We start from the raw sequence: 14,652 nt of genomic DNA, 5'->3' as shown, positions 1-14,652 counted from the left end.
TCGGCCTCCCCATCCCGAGTCCACCATTCCTTTTCCTGGAGCAGCTGAGCGATCGCTTCTTCCTCCGCAGCTGATGGATCTGAGAAGCTGCTCCCGGGGAACGTCTCTGGATGGGGGCTGGGATGCCAGTGCAGCGTGTGGGCGCCCCTCCCCAGATGGGCGGGCAGCCCTCTCTCAGAGCTGGCATTAATTAAACCCTTAGAACCATCCGAGCTGTTTCAGAAGCAGCTTGCAAAATGCCTCCTTCTGGCTCTGGCGAGTGCCTCCGAGGAGTCTCATCTCTCTCCTGGCAGTCAGGGCCTTGCGGAGAGCTATTTAAAGAATTTTGACAGAATACAAGGAGCCCCCATGTGATAAGCTCTAAAATAGACCTTCCAAGGCTGGGGTGGCCGCGGGGTGGAGAAGATGCGAGCGGCCCTCCTTAGAAATAGAAGGCAAAGAAGTGGGTTCTGTTATTGGGGGTGGGGGGTACAGAGGCACACGGGCTCCCACTGAGGGCTGTGCCAGCTGGAGATCTGCCTCTGGTGCCTCCAGCGAGCACTGGCTCCATGGCTGGCGTGTGTAAGCCTCTGGGTTACCATACGCTGGGCACACAAATGAAAAAACAAAGCAGTGCTGCCCTCAGGGGCGTTTCTACTCTACTGGGTGAATAGAACATATGTGCACAAAGTGTAACAGTGTGTGAGTACTGTCCTCATGCCTTACTCCTCTAGGTATTTACTCAGGCTGGAAATTGTTTGGCATTTTATAGTTACATATGTAACATATATATATAATTTATATATTATATAATATACAGTTACATATATAATATAAAATCATTCCAAGCAGCCTTGAAATTACTTGATATTTTATAGTTACATTGTAATATATATATATATATATATAAAATTATATATGTATATACTATATAGTTACATATATAATATAAAATCATTCCAAGCAGCCTTGAAATTACTTGATATTCTAATACTTAATGTGCAACAAGAAAATTGGATTTACACACATATATTGTATCTAGGTTATATTGTAACACATGTAAAATATATGTGATTGCCTGTCATCCGGGGGAGGGAGTGGAGGGAGGGAGGGGATAATTTGGAAGAATGAATACAAGGGATAATATTATAAAAAAAATTACTCATGCATATATACTATGGAAAAAAATTCTAAATAAAATAAAAAAAGAAAAAAAAGAAATTACTTGATATTTTATAGTTACATATACATTATATATGTATATACTATATAGTTACATATATAATATGAAATCATTCCAAGCAGCCTTGAAATTACTTGATATTTTATAGTTACATTGTAATATATATATAACTATATATGTATATAATATATAGTTACATATATAATACAAAATCATTCTAAGCAGTCTTGAAATTGCTTGATATTTTATAGTTACATATACATTATATATGAATATAATATATAGTTACATATATAATATAAAATCATTCCAAGCAGTCTTGAAATTACATATTTTATAGTTGCATGTGTAATATATAATTATATATATATAATTTAGTTACATATATAAAATATAAAATAATTTCAACATTCTTGAAATTATATTTTATAGTTATATATGTAATATATAATTACATATATAAAATATATAGTTACATATAGTATAAATATAAAATAATTTGAAGCATGCTTAAAATTACATTTTATAGTTACATATGTAATATATATAATTATATAGTTACATATAATATAAAATAACTTCAAGCATGCTTGAAATTACTTTATATTTTATAGCTCCATATTTAATATATATAATTACATATATATATGTACATATATATAAAATTTCAAGCATGAGTCAGAACTGAGAGATGGAAGGTAGGACAGAGGCAGGAATCACCTCTTGGTGGAAATGACTTCTCTTGGGCTCTTGGATTAAGACTTAGAAAAGACCTCAGAGGCCATTGAATTCAGGCCACTCATTTTATTGATAAGGAAACTGAAACACAGAGAGATTATTAATGGACTTATTTAAGGTCACAATAGTAAGTATCAGAGACAGCATTTGAACCCAGGTATTCCTAAATCCAGTGTCCTATCTATAATGTTATGTTTTCTCTTCCTTAGCATTGTTTTAAAGAAGCCAGGAATTCCTCAATGATCTAGCGTATAGAACTGTGGGAGATCTGAATTCAAATCCAGTCTGAGAAACTTATTAGCTGTGTCTAACACTGGGCTAGTCACTCAGCCCTGTTTGCTTCATCTGTCAAATAAAGTGGAAAAGGAAATGGCAAACCATGCCAGTACCTTTGCTGAGAAAACCCCAAAGAAGTCACAAAGAGCTCCAAATGAATGAAAATGTCTAAACAATAACAACAGGAATTCTATCGAACAAAGGCAAAAAGGGAGAATGTTCTAGTTCTGGAATCCAGAAGTGGAGGTGGAATGTCATGTGTGGAAACCAGTTTTACTGCAATGAAGAATTCAGGAAAGGGAAAATAGTACGAAATGTCTGGAAAGGGAAATGGGGTTGTACAGTGTTGGTGACTGAAGATTTTGCATTTTATTTTAGAAGCAAAAGGAATCCCCTAGAGATTTTTCTGGTCAGATCTTTGGGAACTATTTGAAGAATGGGATGGAAAGACCATTTCGAAGGCTATTGTATATAAGAGGTGATGACCTAAGTTGGGCTAGAGGCCATGTAAAAGCAGAGTCAAGACAGATAAGGATGTTTTGGAGGTAAAAATCATAAGACTTGGAAAGAAATTGCATTTGGGGAGGGGTGAGAGTGATGGAAGAGTCAAAGATGACTCCATAATTATAAATTGGGGGCCTAACAAGGTGATGGTATTCTCAACAGAAATAAGGAAATTTGGAGGAAGGATGCAATGAGCTCTGTTTTTAACATGTCTGAAATGCTTATGGGATATGTGTGTAGATGTCCAACAGGCAGTAGGAATTGTGGGATTGGAGTTCAGGGGAGAGATAAGATTTCTCTATTTCAATATCTATCTATGCTTCCATTCATCCATCTATCTATCCATCAATCCTTACACCTATCTAATGAAATAATATTTTTAAAAAACATTTAGGCACAATGACAGACACATAGTTGGTACTATATAAATGCCAATTCCTTTCCTTCCCTTCTCATTCCTACCTATTAATACCTCTATATGCATATATCTATATCTATAACTATATATATCTACACATATATTTCTGTATGTATATATATATATATATATATATATATGAATATGTAGTATGTATACATACACACACGACTCCCATGGCCAAGGCCCCAAATATTGAATCCTAAATGTTGATCCCAGAAGGGTCAGTTTTTCTCTTTGGTTCATTGTCCCTGACTGAATTAATTCAAGACTACTTCCAAAATTGTAAAGGGCTAGAACTGAGCAAATTTGCCAATTGCATGGTTCTCTATTAACTTGTTTGAAGGTTGACCCTCCCCAGCTATTCTAAGAGGAGGAAGAGGAAATTGAGAAATTGAGGCTCTCTCTCTCTCTCTCTCTCTCTCTCTTTCTCTCTCTCTTCTCTCTCTGTCTCTGTCTCTCTCTCTCTCTCTCTCTCTCTCTCTCTCTCTCTCTCTCTCTCTCTCTTTCTTTCTCTCTTTCTCTCTTTCTCTCTCTCTCTCTCTCTCTCTCTCTCTCTCTCTCTCTCTCTCTCTCTCTCTCTCTCTCTCTCTCTCTCTCTCTCTCTCTCTCTCATTACTGATCCTGACTCCGGCTTATTTCTGGGAAGGCAGAGTTCCAGCACAAAATAAAGCTTAGATATGGTTCATATTTTAAAGCACTTAGGTGATGCAGTAGATAAGAATGCCAGGTTTGGAATCAGGGAGACCTAAATTTAAATCAGACAGATTTAGTTGTGTGACCCTGAGCAAATCATTTCACCCTGTGTGCCTGTTTTCCCACTGGTAAAATAAACTGGAAAAGAAAATGGCAAACTAACCCAGTATCTTTGCCCAGAAAACCCCAAGTAGGGTTGCAAAGAATCAGATGTGAATAAAATGATTGAATAATAACAAAAATGGTTTAGGTTTAGGGTTCCCCAAAAGTGAAAATAGGCTGTATCCCTGCCCCAGGCACTCAATATACAATATGAATGCTAAATATGCAATAACCTTTATTTCCTCTACCACAAAAAATGTTTAAGATATACAAAGGAACTCACCACACCTGAGACACCATGAACAAATAAAAACATAAGCATGAATCACTCAGGTAGAGCACTAGATATATTTAGGTGCCCCTCTGAAGGTAACAAACCATTGTGACTGCTGAACAAATATTTCACATCTATCTCAGACCAGCACCATCTGAACAACTCACAGAAATGTCATGGAGGTTAGCCAGGTCAGGATATGCTAGTCTCTCTTCTTTTTAAACCTTTCATCTCTGGTTCAGTTCTCTTCCTTTTGATATTATACATTATTGAGAAGTTCTCTCTCCCTGAGAGGCTAGTGTCAGATTCTTAAATTAAGGAACTCTAAAAACTGGAAACTCTTGAATTTATGGTTAGCCATCAGGTTATTTCCACCCCCTCTCCATTTTCATTCTCAGGATTACTAGTCCCTGATCAATGCTCACATAATATGAACACTAAAATTCAACTTTCTCAGGACTCTATTTCCCTTCAGTCTTCAGAATACATGGAAGGATTTGTGGATGTCTCTTCTCTACTGATATTAGCTGAAGCCTCCACTATTTCCCCTGATTTTAAGGAGACTAATGACTAACATCCCCATTCCATTCAAGCATTTAACACTGGGTAACTTTTACAAGAGGATATTTACTTCAAAGACATAGAAAGAGACATATACACACTCCATCCAATTCTTTATCTGGATGTAGATAACATTTTCCATCATGAGTTCTTTGGAATTGTATTATATCATTGTATATTCTGAGAATCCTTACCACACTACCTTAGTGGAGAATGGTATGGGGAGAAAAATAAAGCTTGCAAATCAGCTCCGTTGGTCCTGCCAAGTTCACGGCCAAAGTTGGGATCGCTGATGAATGAGTCCTTCTACTAATACAAAGACTGCTCACTGAGCATCAATGCAGCATTAATTGTAAATATGAACTGGATTCTGATTTCCAGATTGGGATGATTTGTTCACTTGTCCTTTGAAACTATAATGGTCAGAGACTCTGAAATGAAAAAGAATGAATGAAACATACCAAAGAGGCCCCGTTTCTCAAAGGGCCATATGGTGTCAGCAGAGAAGAAAGCCTCATTGTCTCCCCAGCATAGTCTCTTGTGGGATGCTATTATATCATCAGTCCACAGCCCAGGACAGAGGCAAAGGGGGACAAAGACTCAATATTCAAAGTCAACATGGAATCCAGCATAGCAACATAGTATGATCCTAAGACTCTTCACTATCCTGGTTTCCAGTTCCCAGCTGTTCTTCAACTTAGTAGGTAGGTAAACAGAGCCCTAGGCTTGGAGTTTGGCAGAATTCAGTTCAAATCCAAACTCAGTTACTTACTAGCTGTGAAGCTCTGGGCTTGACGCCTAATCTCTGACCTCAGTTTCCTCAACTGTAAAATGGAGCTCATAATAGTAACTTCCTCCCAGAGTTGTGGTGAGGATGCTGTGTGACAAACAAAACAAACAACAACAAAAAAAAAAAAGACTCAAGTATTTGACTGTTAACATTTTTTAAAGGTTAAATAGTAGAGAGACCTGGGATATTCCTCTAGGGACCTTTTTTCTTTTTTTAATAGTATTTTTTTCATTATACTTAAAGACAATTTTTATAAGATTTTGAGTTCTAAATTTTTCTCCCACTCTTTCTTCCATTCTTCCCCTTTTTCTACAATGATAAGTCATTTGATATAGGTTATATATGTACAATCATGTAAAATATATTTCAATATTTGTCAGTTGTAAAAAAAGAAAGAAAAGAAAAGAAACTGACCAAAAGGAATAATCTATGAAAAAATAAAGTGAACATATTGTCCTTTGATCTGCATTCAGAGTCCATTATGTTCTTATTTGGATGTGGATAATATTTTCCCTCATGAATACTTTGGAATTGTCTTGGGCCATTGTATTGCTGAGAAGAGCTAAGTCATTTATAGTCGATCATTATACAATGTGGTGATATTGTATAATGTTTTCCTGATTCTGCTCATTTCACTTTGCATCAGTTCACACAAGTCCTTCCAGGGCTTTTTGAAACCTGCCTGCTCATCATTTCTTTTCTTTTCTTTTTCAATAATAACCTATTATTTTCAAAATATATGCAAAGATAGTTTTCAACAACAACCCTTGCAAAACCTTGTATTCCAAGTTTTTTTTCTTCCTCCCTCCCCCCACTCCCTCCACAAGATGGCTAGTAATATATGTTAAACACATTCTTCTATACATGTTCTTCTGTACATATTTCCACACTAATGCTGTACAAGAAAAATCAGTGTACAATATGAATGCTAAATATGCAATAATTTTTATTTCCTTCACCACAAAAATGTTTAAGATATACAAAGGAACCCCATCCCACCTGAGACACCATGAACAAATAAAAACATAAGCATGAATCACTCAGGTAGAGCGTTAGATACATTTAGGTGCTCCTCGAAGGTTAAAAAAAAAAAAGGAAAAAAATTGAGAAAGAAAACAGAAAGCAAGCAAACAACAACAACAAAAAAGTGAAAACACCACACTGGGATCCACACTCAGTATCCACAGCTCTCCTTCTGAGTGTAGATGGCTCTCTTCCTCACAAGTGTATTGGAATTGTCCTAAATCACCTCATTGTTGAAGAGAGCCACGTCCATCAGAATTGATCGTCATATAGATTATCATATAGTCTTCTTGTTACAGTGTATAATGATCTGGTTCTACTCATTTCACTCAGCATCCGTTCATGTAAGTCTATCCAGGCCTCTCTGAAATCATCCTGATGGTCATTCCTTACAGAACAATTATATTCCATAACATTCATATACTATAACTTATTCAGTCCTTCTCCAATTGATGGGCATCCACTCAGTTTCCAGTTTCTGGCCACTACGAAAAGGGCAGCCACAAACATTTTCGCACACCTGGGTCTTTCTCCCTTTTTAAAGATCTCTCTGGGATATAAGCCCAGTAGAAACACTGCTGGATTAATGGGTATACACAGTTTGATAACCCGTTGGGCAAAGTTCCAAATTGCTTTCCAGAAGGGTTGGATCAGTTCACAGCTCCACCAACAATTTATGTCCCAGTTTTCACACAAGCATTTATCATTATCTTTTCCTGTCATCTTAGCCAATCTGAGAGCTGTGCAATGGTACCTCAAAGTTGTCTTAATTTGCATTTTCTCTGATCAATAGTGATTTAGCTGCTCATCATCTCTTATAGCACAATAGTATTCCTTTACATTCATATACCACACTTGTTTGTTGAAGGGTATGTATGCATAGTTTGGTTGTCCTTTGGGCATAGTTCCAAATTGTTCTCCAGAATGATTGGAATCGTTCACAATTTCCCCATATCCTCTCCAACATTTTTCATTTTCCTTTATTGTAGAGATCTATTTTCAAACTTACATTAGTCTATTAAAGACTATTCTTTAGCACTAGCAATTTAGGTAATTAGAGTAATGTATCTCACCCACATCTCTTTTTTTATTTTTCTACCAAAAAAGCAAATGCTTAAAACTAGTAACAAGTCACAACCTATATGTATCTTTGGTTTAAATAAATAACCATTTATTTATTTGTTAATTGTCAACATTCACTTTTATAAGATATTAATTTCCATTTTTTTTCATCCTCCTTTCTCCCCTCCCCAAGACAGTAATCAATGTGATATAGTGATACTTGTATAATCATAGAAAACCTATATGTACCTTTGGACAACTTCCTAGAACATATCTATTAAGTCTTTAAGAAAGGTTGTAGATTTTCTCTGGGTGGAGGAAGTTTCCACACCTGGAGTCCTCTGACACATCATACATCCTTCCTGGATTTGTGAATAAAACAATGGAGGTCCATAGATCTTAAATTATTGGTCTATGGTCTCAATGATAATAAATGTCCGAGGTAGGATTAGAATTCAGGTTTTCCTGATGGAAAGCCTGTGACCTACCCCTTGGTACTTTTCAGGTGACAATCATTTATTTGGCTTTGGCAAAAATATAAATATTGAATAATTTTAAATAAATTTTAAAATAATTTAAAAATGAATTTTAAATTCATTGCAAAATTCCTCTGCTCTCCATAATTATTGGAAATGAGGAGCTCAGTCTTTTGTCATTCTTGTTAGTAGCTCCGGAGAAGAATCACTTTCCTTCTCACTACTTTAATACTTTCTCACCTCATTAGCACCTTCTCACCTCATTAGCACATTTCTGTCTCTTTCATTCCCAACCTTTCTAACTTCTTTCCTTGTCTTACCAAATTCCGTTCTCTTCTTTCTCAAGCACTGGAAGATACTATTCTATAATAGAAAAAAATCTCCCTTTTTTTTTTGCTGGACCCTCCAAAGGATGTCTGCAAGTCTCCTGAAGATGAGATCTTTCTTTATAACTGGCTGACCACCTCTGCCAACTACTTTTAAATTCTCTCTGAATCAAGGGGCAAGCCGGTTATCTCTGCAAATCTCTGGCCAAATTGTCTGGTACTTTCAAGTCAAATAGGCTAGTCCAAATCTGAAAGGAGCACACTCTTTACAAGATGTAAATGAATCAATCAGAGACCACATTCTTAAATCTCATTATCGATTGCCTGAATTTTAAATAATACAAATATAGTTGCTTAAAGTCCCAAAGAAGTAAAAATTCCCACCCCATTGTCCCTGTTAATTGCCCCCTAGAAATTTCAAGTAGATCTGGAGGGGACCTCCTTTTATCAGGAACTCATAATATGAGGCGCATAGGTGGCTCAGTGAACAAAGAGCTAGTCTTGGAGACAAGAAGACCTGAGTTCAAATGTGATCTCAAATACATATTTGTTCAGATACTTGGTTAGTGAGAGACTTCAACCTCTCCCTCTCAGAATTAGATAAATCTAATCATAAAATAAATAAGAAAGAAACTAGGAAGGTTAATAGAAACCTAGAAAACATAGATATGAGAAGCTCTGGAGAAAATTGAATAGGGACAGAAAGAAATTTATCTTTTCCTCAGCAGTACATGGCACCTACACAAAAATTGACCATGCATTAGGTCATTAAAAACCTCACAATCAAATGCAGACAGAAATAGTAAATGCTTCCTTTTCAGATCACAATGCAATAAAAATTATATTCAATAAAGAACCAAGGAAAGACAGAGTAAAAACCATCTGAATTTAAATAATCTAATTCTAAAGAATGAGTGGGTCAAATAACAACTCATAGAATTTCATCCAAGATAATGACATACTAAATGAGACAACATACTAAAATTTATGGGATGTAGCCAAAGTAGTTCTTGAGAAAATTTTGTATCTCTAATTATATGAAGAGAGAAAGAAGAGATCAATTAATTGGGCATGCAAAACAAACAAACAAACAAACAAACAAAACCAAATTAAATATCAGATCCTTAAGCAAGTCACTTTAATCTCTCTCAGGTTTTTTTTCAGTTATAAAATGGAAGTAATGGGGCAGCTAGGTGGTGCATGGATAGAGCACCAGCCCTGAATTCTGGAGGAACTGAGTTCAAATCTGGTCTCAGACACTTAACACTTCCTAGCTGTGTGACCCTGGGCAAGTCACTGAACCCCAGCCTCAAAAAAATAAAAAAATAAATAAAATGGAAGTAATGATTTAATAATACCTAACTCCCAGAGTTATTATGAAGTTTAAAGGAGATGATACTTAAATATTATAATATAATAGAGTATTTAGAACAGTGCCTGTCACATAGAAGGCACTTAATAAATGTTTCCTAATACACTTACCACTACATGGCTTTTTCCCATCAAAATCCAGAAGTAACTCAAATTTGGTCCCTCATGCAAACTTGGAAATGGAGAAATAGGCTAGAGGTCCATTTGTGGGATGTTGTCCCAAATCTGCCACTGATTCATATGAATTTAGGTAATTTATTTTTCCACACTGGGCCTCAGTTTCCTTCTGTGTAAAGGGAGGGAGAAAAAAAAAAGAGCATTAGCACCTATTATGAATAGGCACTGTACTAAGTGCTTTACAAATATTATCTCATTTGATCCCAACAACAAGCCTGTAGGGAAGGTATGCTGTTATTACCATTTTATTATTAAGGAAACTGAATGATTTGGTAAGTGATTTGTCCCCAGAATTACACAGATAATGAGTAAGATCTTTCTGTTTCAGAATTTGACAGTGATCTAGGGGTATGGAAATGACTATATGTTGTTGTAACCATTGAGTTTATTGTTTGTGGTAATTTCTAATATATTTATATATTTTAATTAGACAAACAGTTTGGCTTTGGATCCTTCATTCCCCACTTGGCAATAATAATAGCCAGCATTATTTAGTGTTGTCAAAAGATTCATTGATAAGGATGATTGGCAGAAGTACCTTTAAAAAAAATTTTAAATTGATTTAATTTACTAAACACTCAGAGAACAGACCCAGGATATACATTGGACCCTGAGCAATCATTTTCAGCAACTTTATACTGATCTTAGTTACATGAGCAGAATGGACATGATAGAATTTTACAGAAGGCAAAGGAGATTTATCCATCAAAGAACAAAGAATAGAAGGCAAAATAATAAACTAATCAGTAAATACTAGGGTTAAAGCTGAAATTTGCAAAATAACTATTAACACCAGAGCTCTAGCTAGTTATGTGATGTTCATCTTAATAAAAGTAATAAAGTTGAGCCAGAAATTCTCTTGCAAAACTAAAATTTGAGGTCTCAGCTGAATTCTCCAGGAGCAGGAGTAGTCACTAGACTATACTACTATTGCTTCTGGTTTTGTTCACTGAGAGTACTGTTTTCAGGATACAAAAGAAATCCACATAAATATTTGGCATTTCTATATGTTACCAACAAAGTCCAACTGTAAGAGATAGAAAGATAAATTCCCTTTAAAATAACTGTAAAGAATACTGTTTAACTCTTCCAAACTTTTGAAGCTCACAAGGTCATAATGTGGTCCATTTCCTATCCAGTACTCATTCCCCCAATTTCAAGCAAGCATAATAGAAATAGAAGAAAGACAGTACCGTGCATTCACAGCCACATGGTGACCAGGTAAGGGAAGGAGAGTAAGCTACATCAAGCAGCTCACAGCAGTTCTTGTTTTGTTCACATCCAGGCAAGAGAGTGTTTATGTTTGAGACCTTAGTTTGCACACTCTGTTCAGCCTCAGCAGACCTTAAAAGGCTTTTTGTAATCACACAGTAAGCCAACAGGAAACAATTAGAGGATACTTTCACTCACTTTGAAGTAGGGAGGATTAAGACCTTTTCCTTTACACATTTCTAGAAGGATCTAAGCTTCTAAATGGATATTAGGTATGGTGTGAGGATTGGACCCTCAGTAGTACACACACAACACATACACATACGCACACACCCCTCCCATACTTATAAATAATCTTTAATTTTTAAAATTTAATATGTTCTATCCTTTTAAACATTTCCGTGTTAATCATGTTGTACAAGAGAAATCAGACCAAAAAATGGAATAAACATGAGAAAGAAAAGCAAACAAAGGTGAAAATACTATGCTTCAATCTACATTCAATCTCCATAGTTGTCTCATTGGATGTGGGTAGCATTTTCTACCTCAATACCATTAAAATTGCCTTCTATCACCATATTGCTGAGAAGAGCCACGTCTATCAGTTGATCATCACATAATCTTGCTGTTACTGTGCACAATGTTCTCTATGGGTAATCTTAAAGTAAAAATTTAAAGAACTTTGGTAAATACTTCTCTCTTTTGGGACACATTGCTGATTTGTGTCCCCTTCCCTCTCCCACCTGAATCTCTTCCATATGTGCAGGTCCTGAGAAAGACCAAGGGCATGGAAACTACAGGGATTGGCTCTTCAAATGATGAAGAAATAGGAAGAAAGTCCTAGGGGTTGATAGTTGTCTCCCAGCTGATTTCACCAGTTACTGAGATTTCACTCAATTCAATAAATTTTGATTAAACACCTACCTTGTGTCACTTTGGACAGTTAGGTGGCAATGTGGATAGAGTCTAGAAGGCATCTGCCTGAGTTCAAATCTGTCCTCAGAAATGTATTAGTTGTGTGATCTTGGACAAGTCACTTCATCCAGTTTACCTCAATTTCCCCATCTATAAAAATGAGATGGAGAAGGAAATAACAAACCATTCCAGTATCTTTGCCAAGAAAACCCCAAATGGGATCAGGACTGAAAGGATTGAAACAGCAGCTGTGCTGAGTGCTGGGGGTACCCCGACCCCCCAAAAACCCCAAAAGGCAAAAAAATCCCCCCAAAACTCAGTCAACCAGTTCTTGTCCTCAAGAAGCTTTCAGCCAGTGCACTCTTGCTCACTGGCCAGTCTCACCCCACAGTACCTTGGTCTTATCTGATCCAATTCGCCCAAAGTTCGGACTTCGGTGGTTCGGTGGAAGTCACAAACAAGCGGCCAGCGGCGGTTCTTGGCTCAGCGGCCCTCTCTCTCTTGTTCTCTGCTGCTGGCGTCAGCCAATGGAATGGAATGGAATGGCAAGCTGCTAGTCTCCCTCTCAAAACAAAACAATAAAAAGCAGAAAAAGGGCAGGGGGGGAGGTTGCAGTTATGGGACTGCTCATGTGACCTCTTGCCTGCATTTGTCCCTACCCCGAGTATGTGCTTGGGCAGTCGTACTTCCCCTATGTCATTTACTCAATTCCCCAGTGCAAGGTCCCAGGGCCGGTCCAGTTTCACAGAGACGAGGTTGGTTTTGGACACCTCCTGAATACTGACCAAATGTCTGCTTCCTAGATACGCTTGCAACGTCTTCTATCTGTAAGCTCAATATATATGCGTGAGTCAATGGAAATTCAGCAGTGGGACAACAAATAGGAGGAGGCAGTAGGATGGGTGCCTGCCTAGTGAGCCATGATCTGATTAAATAAATTCACACCAAATCCTCCGAGACAAGTGTTTCCACCCACTTAAAGGGCGGAACTAACGGGAGACAGGCGGCCGACTCTGAGAATTAGAGTTACCCAAAAGCACCCTCTGGTGGAGAATACTTTGCATGGCAGATGAGGGCTGAGTGCCTGATAAATAACACCAGGTCTTTATTCTGAACTTTCCTCTCTCTCATTGTTTTTTCCCTAAAGTGACTTGCCCAGGGTCACCCAGAGACCAGATTTGAACTCAGGTCCTCGTGACTTCAGGGCTGGTGCTCTCTCTACTGCGCCAAGTAGCTGCTCCCACTCTAAAGGTTTCCTAGGGGCTTCCTACTGAGACTCAGAAGCGAAAAGGTTCATCCCGGATTAACTCACCCATTGAATCAGTCACTTGGCTTCCTGGCTCCCACTTCCAAGGGGAAATGAACACGGGGCTTCCAACATCCTTGGCCACCATAAATTCAAAGTAAATTCCTTTTTTTTTTAAGCTTATTATTTTTTTATTATAGTTTTTATTTACCAAATATATGCATGGGTAATTTTACAGTATTGACAATTGCCAAACATTTTGTTCCAATTTTTCCCCTCCTTCCCCCCCCCCCAGATGGCAGGTTGACCAATACATGTTAAATATGTTAAAGTACAAATTAAATATAATATATGTATACATGTCCAAACAGTTGTATTGCTGTACAAAAAGAATCGGACTTTGAAACAGTGTACAATTAGCCTGTGAAGGTGAACAAAAATAGAGGGATTGGGAATTCTATGTAGTGGTTCATGGTCATCTCCCAGAGTTCTTTCCCTGGGTGTAGCTGGTTCAGTTCATTACTGCTCTATTGAAACTGATTTGGTTCATCTCATTGTTGGAGATGGCCACGTCCATTAGAACTGATCATCATATAGTATTGTTGTTGAAGTATATAATGATCTCTTGGTCTCAGCATCAGTTCATGTAAGTCTCTCCAGGTCTTTCTGAAATCATCCTGTTGGTCGTTTCTTACAGAACAATAATATTCCATAATATTCATATACCACAATTTATTCAGCCAATCTCCAATTGATGGGCATCCACTCAGTTTCCACTTTCTGACCACCACAAAGAGGGCTGCCAGAAACATTCTTGAACATACAGGTCCCTTTCCCTTTTTTAAAATCTCTTTGGGATATAAGCCCAGTAGTAACACTGCTGAGTCAAAGAGCATGTACAGTTTGATAACTTTTTGAGCATAGTTCCAAACTGCTCTCCAGAATGGCTGGATTCTTTCACAACTCCACCAACAATGTATCAGTGTTCCTGTTTTCCCACATCCCCTCCAACATTCTGCATTATCTTTCTCTGTCATTCTAGCCAATCTGACAGGTAAGAAGTGGTATCTCAGAGTTGTCTTAATTTGCATTTCTCTGATTAATAATAGCTTGGAGCATCTTTTCACATGGCTAGAAATAGTTTCAATTTCTTCATCTGAGAATTGTCTGTTCATATCCTTTGGCCATTTATCAATTGGAGAATGGCTTGATTTCTTATAAATTAGAGTCAATTCTTTATATAATTTGGAAATGAGGTCTTTATCAGAACCTTTGACTGTAAAAATGTTTTCCCAGTTTATTGTTTCCCTTCTAATTTTATCT

At 37.1% G+C, this 14,652-nt stretch overlaps 1 long non-coding RNA gene across 1 annotated transcript; it reads right to left on the bottom strand.

Annotated features, from left to right (window-relative positions):
- Positions 1-6,445: 6,445 nt before the first annotated feature.
- LOC141561822 (uncharacterized) lies at positions 6,446-12,993 on the bottom strand. Its single transcript, XR_012488167.1, has 3 exons — positions 12,478-12,993; positions 12,093-12,233; positions 6,446-10,065 (listed from the first exon to the last, which is right to left on the bottom strand). It is a non-coding gene; the product is annotated as an uncharacterized LOC141561822 (long non-coding RNA).
- Positions 12,994-14,652: the final 1,659 nt, after the last annotated feature.

This window comes from Sminthopsis crassicaudata, chromosome 1 (genome assembly GCF_048593235.1).
Source record: "Sminthopsis crassicaudata isolate SCR6 chromosome 1, ASM4859323v1, whole genome shotgun sequence".
Taxonomy (NCBI): Eukaryota; Metazoa; Chordata; class Mammalia; order Dasyuromorphia; family Dasyuridae; genus Sminthopsis; species Sminthopsis crassicaudata.
The sequence above is the reverse complement of the archived record's forward strand: the minus strand, read 5'-3'. Positions and strand labels throughout refer to the sequence as shown.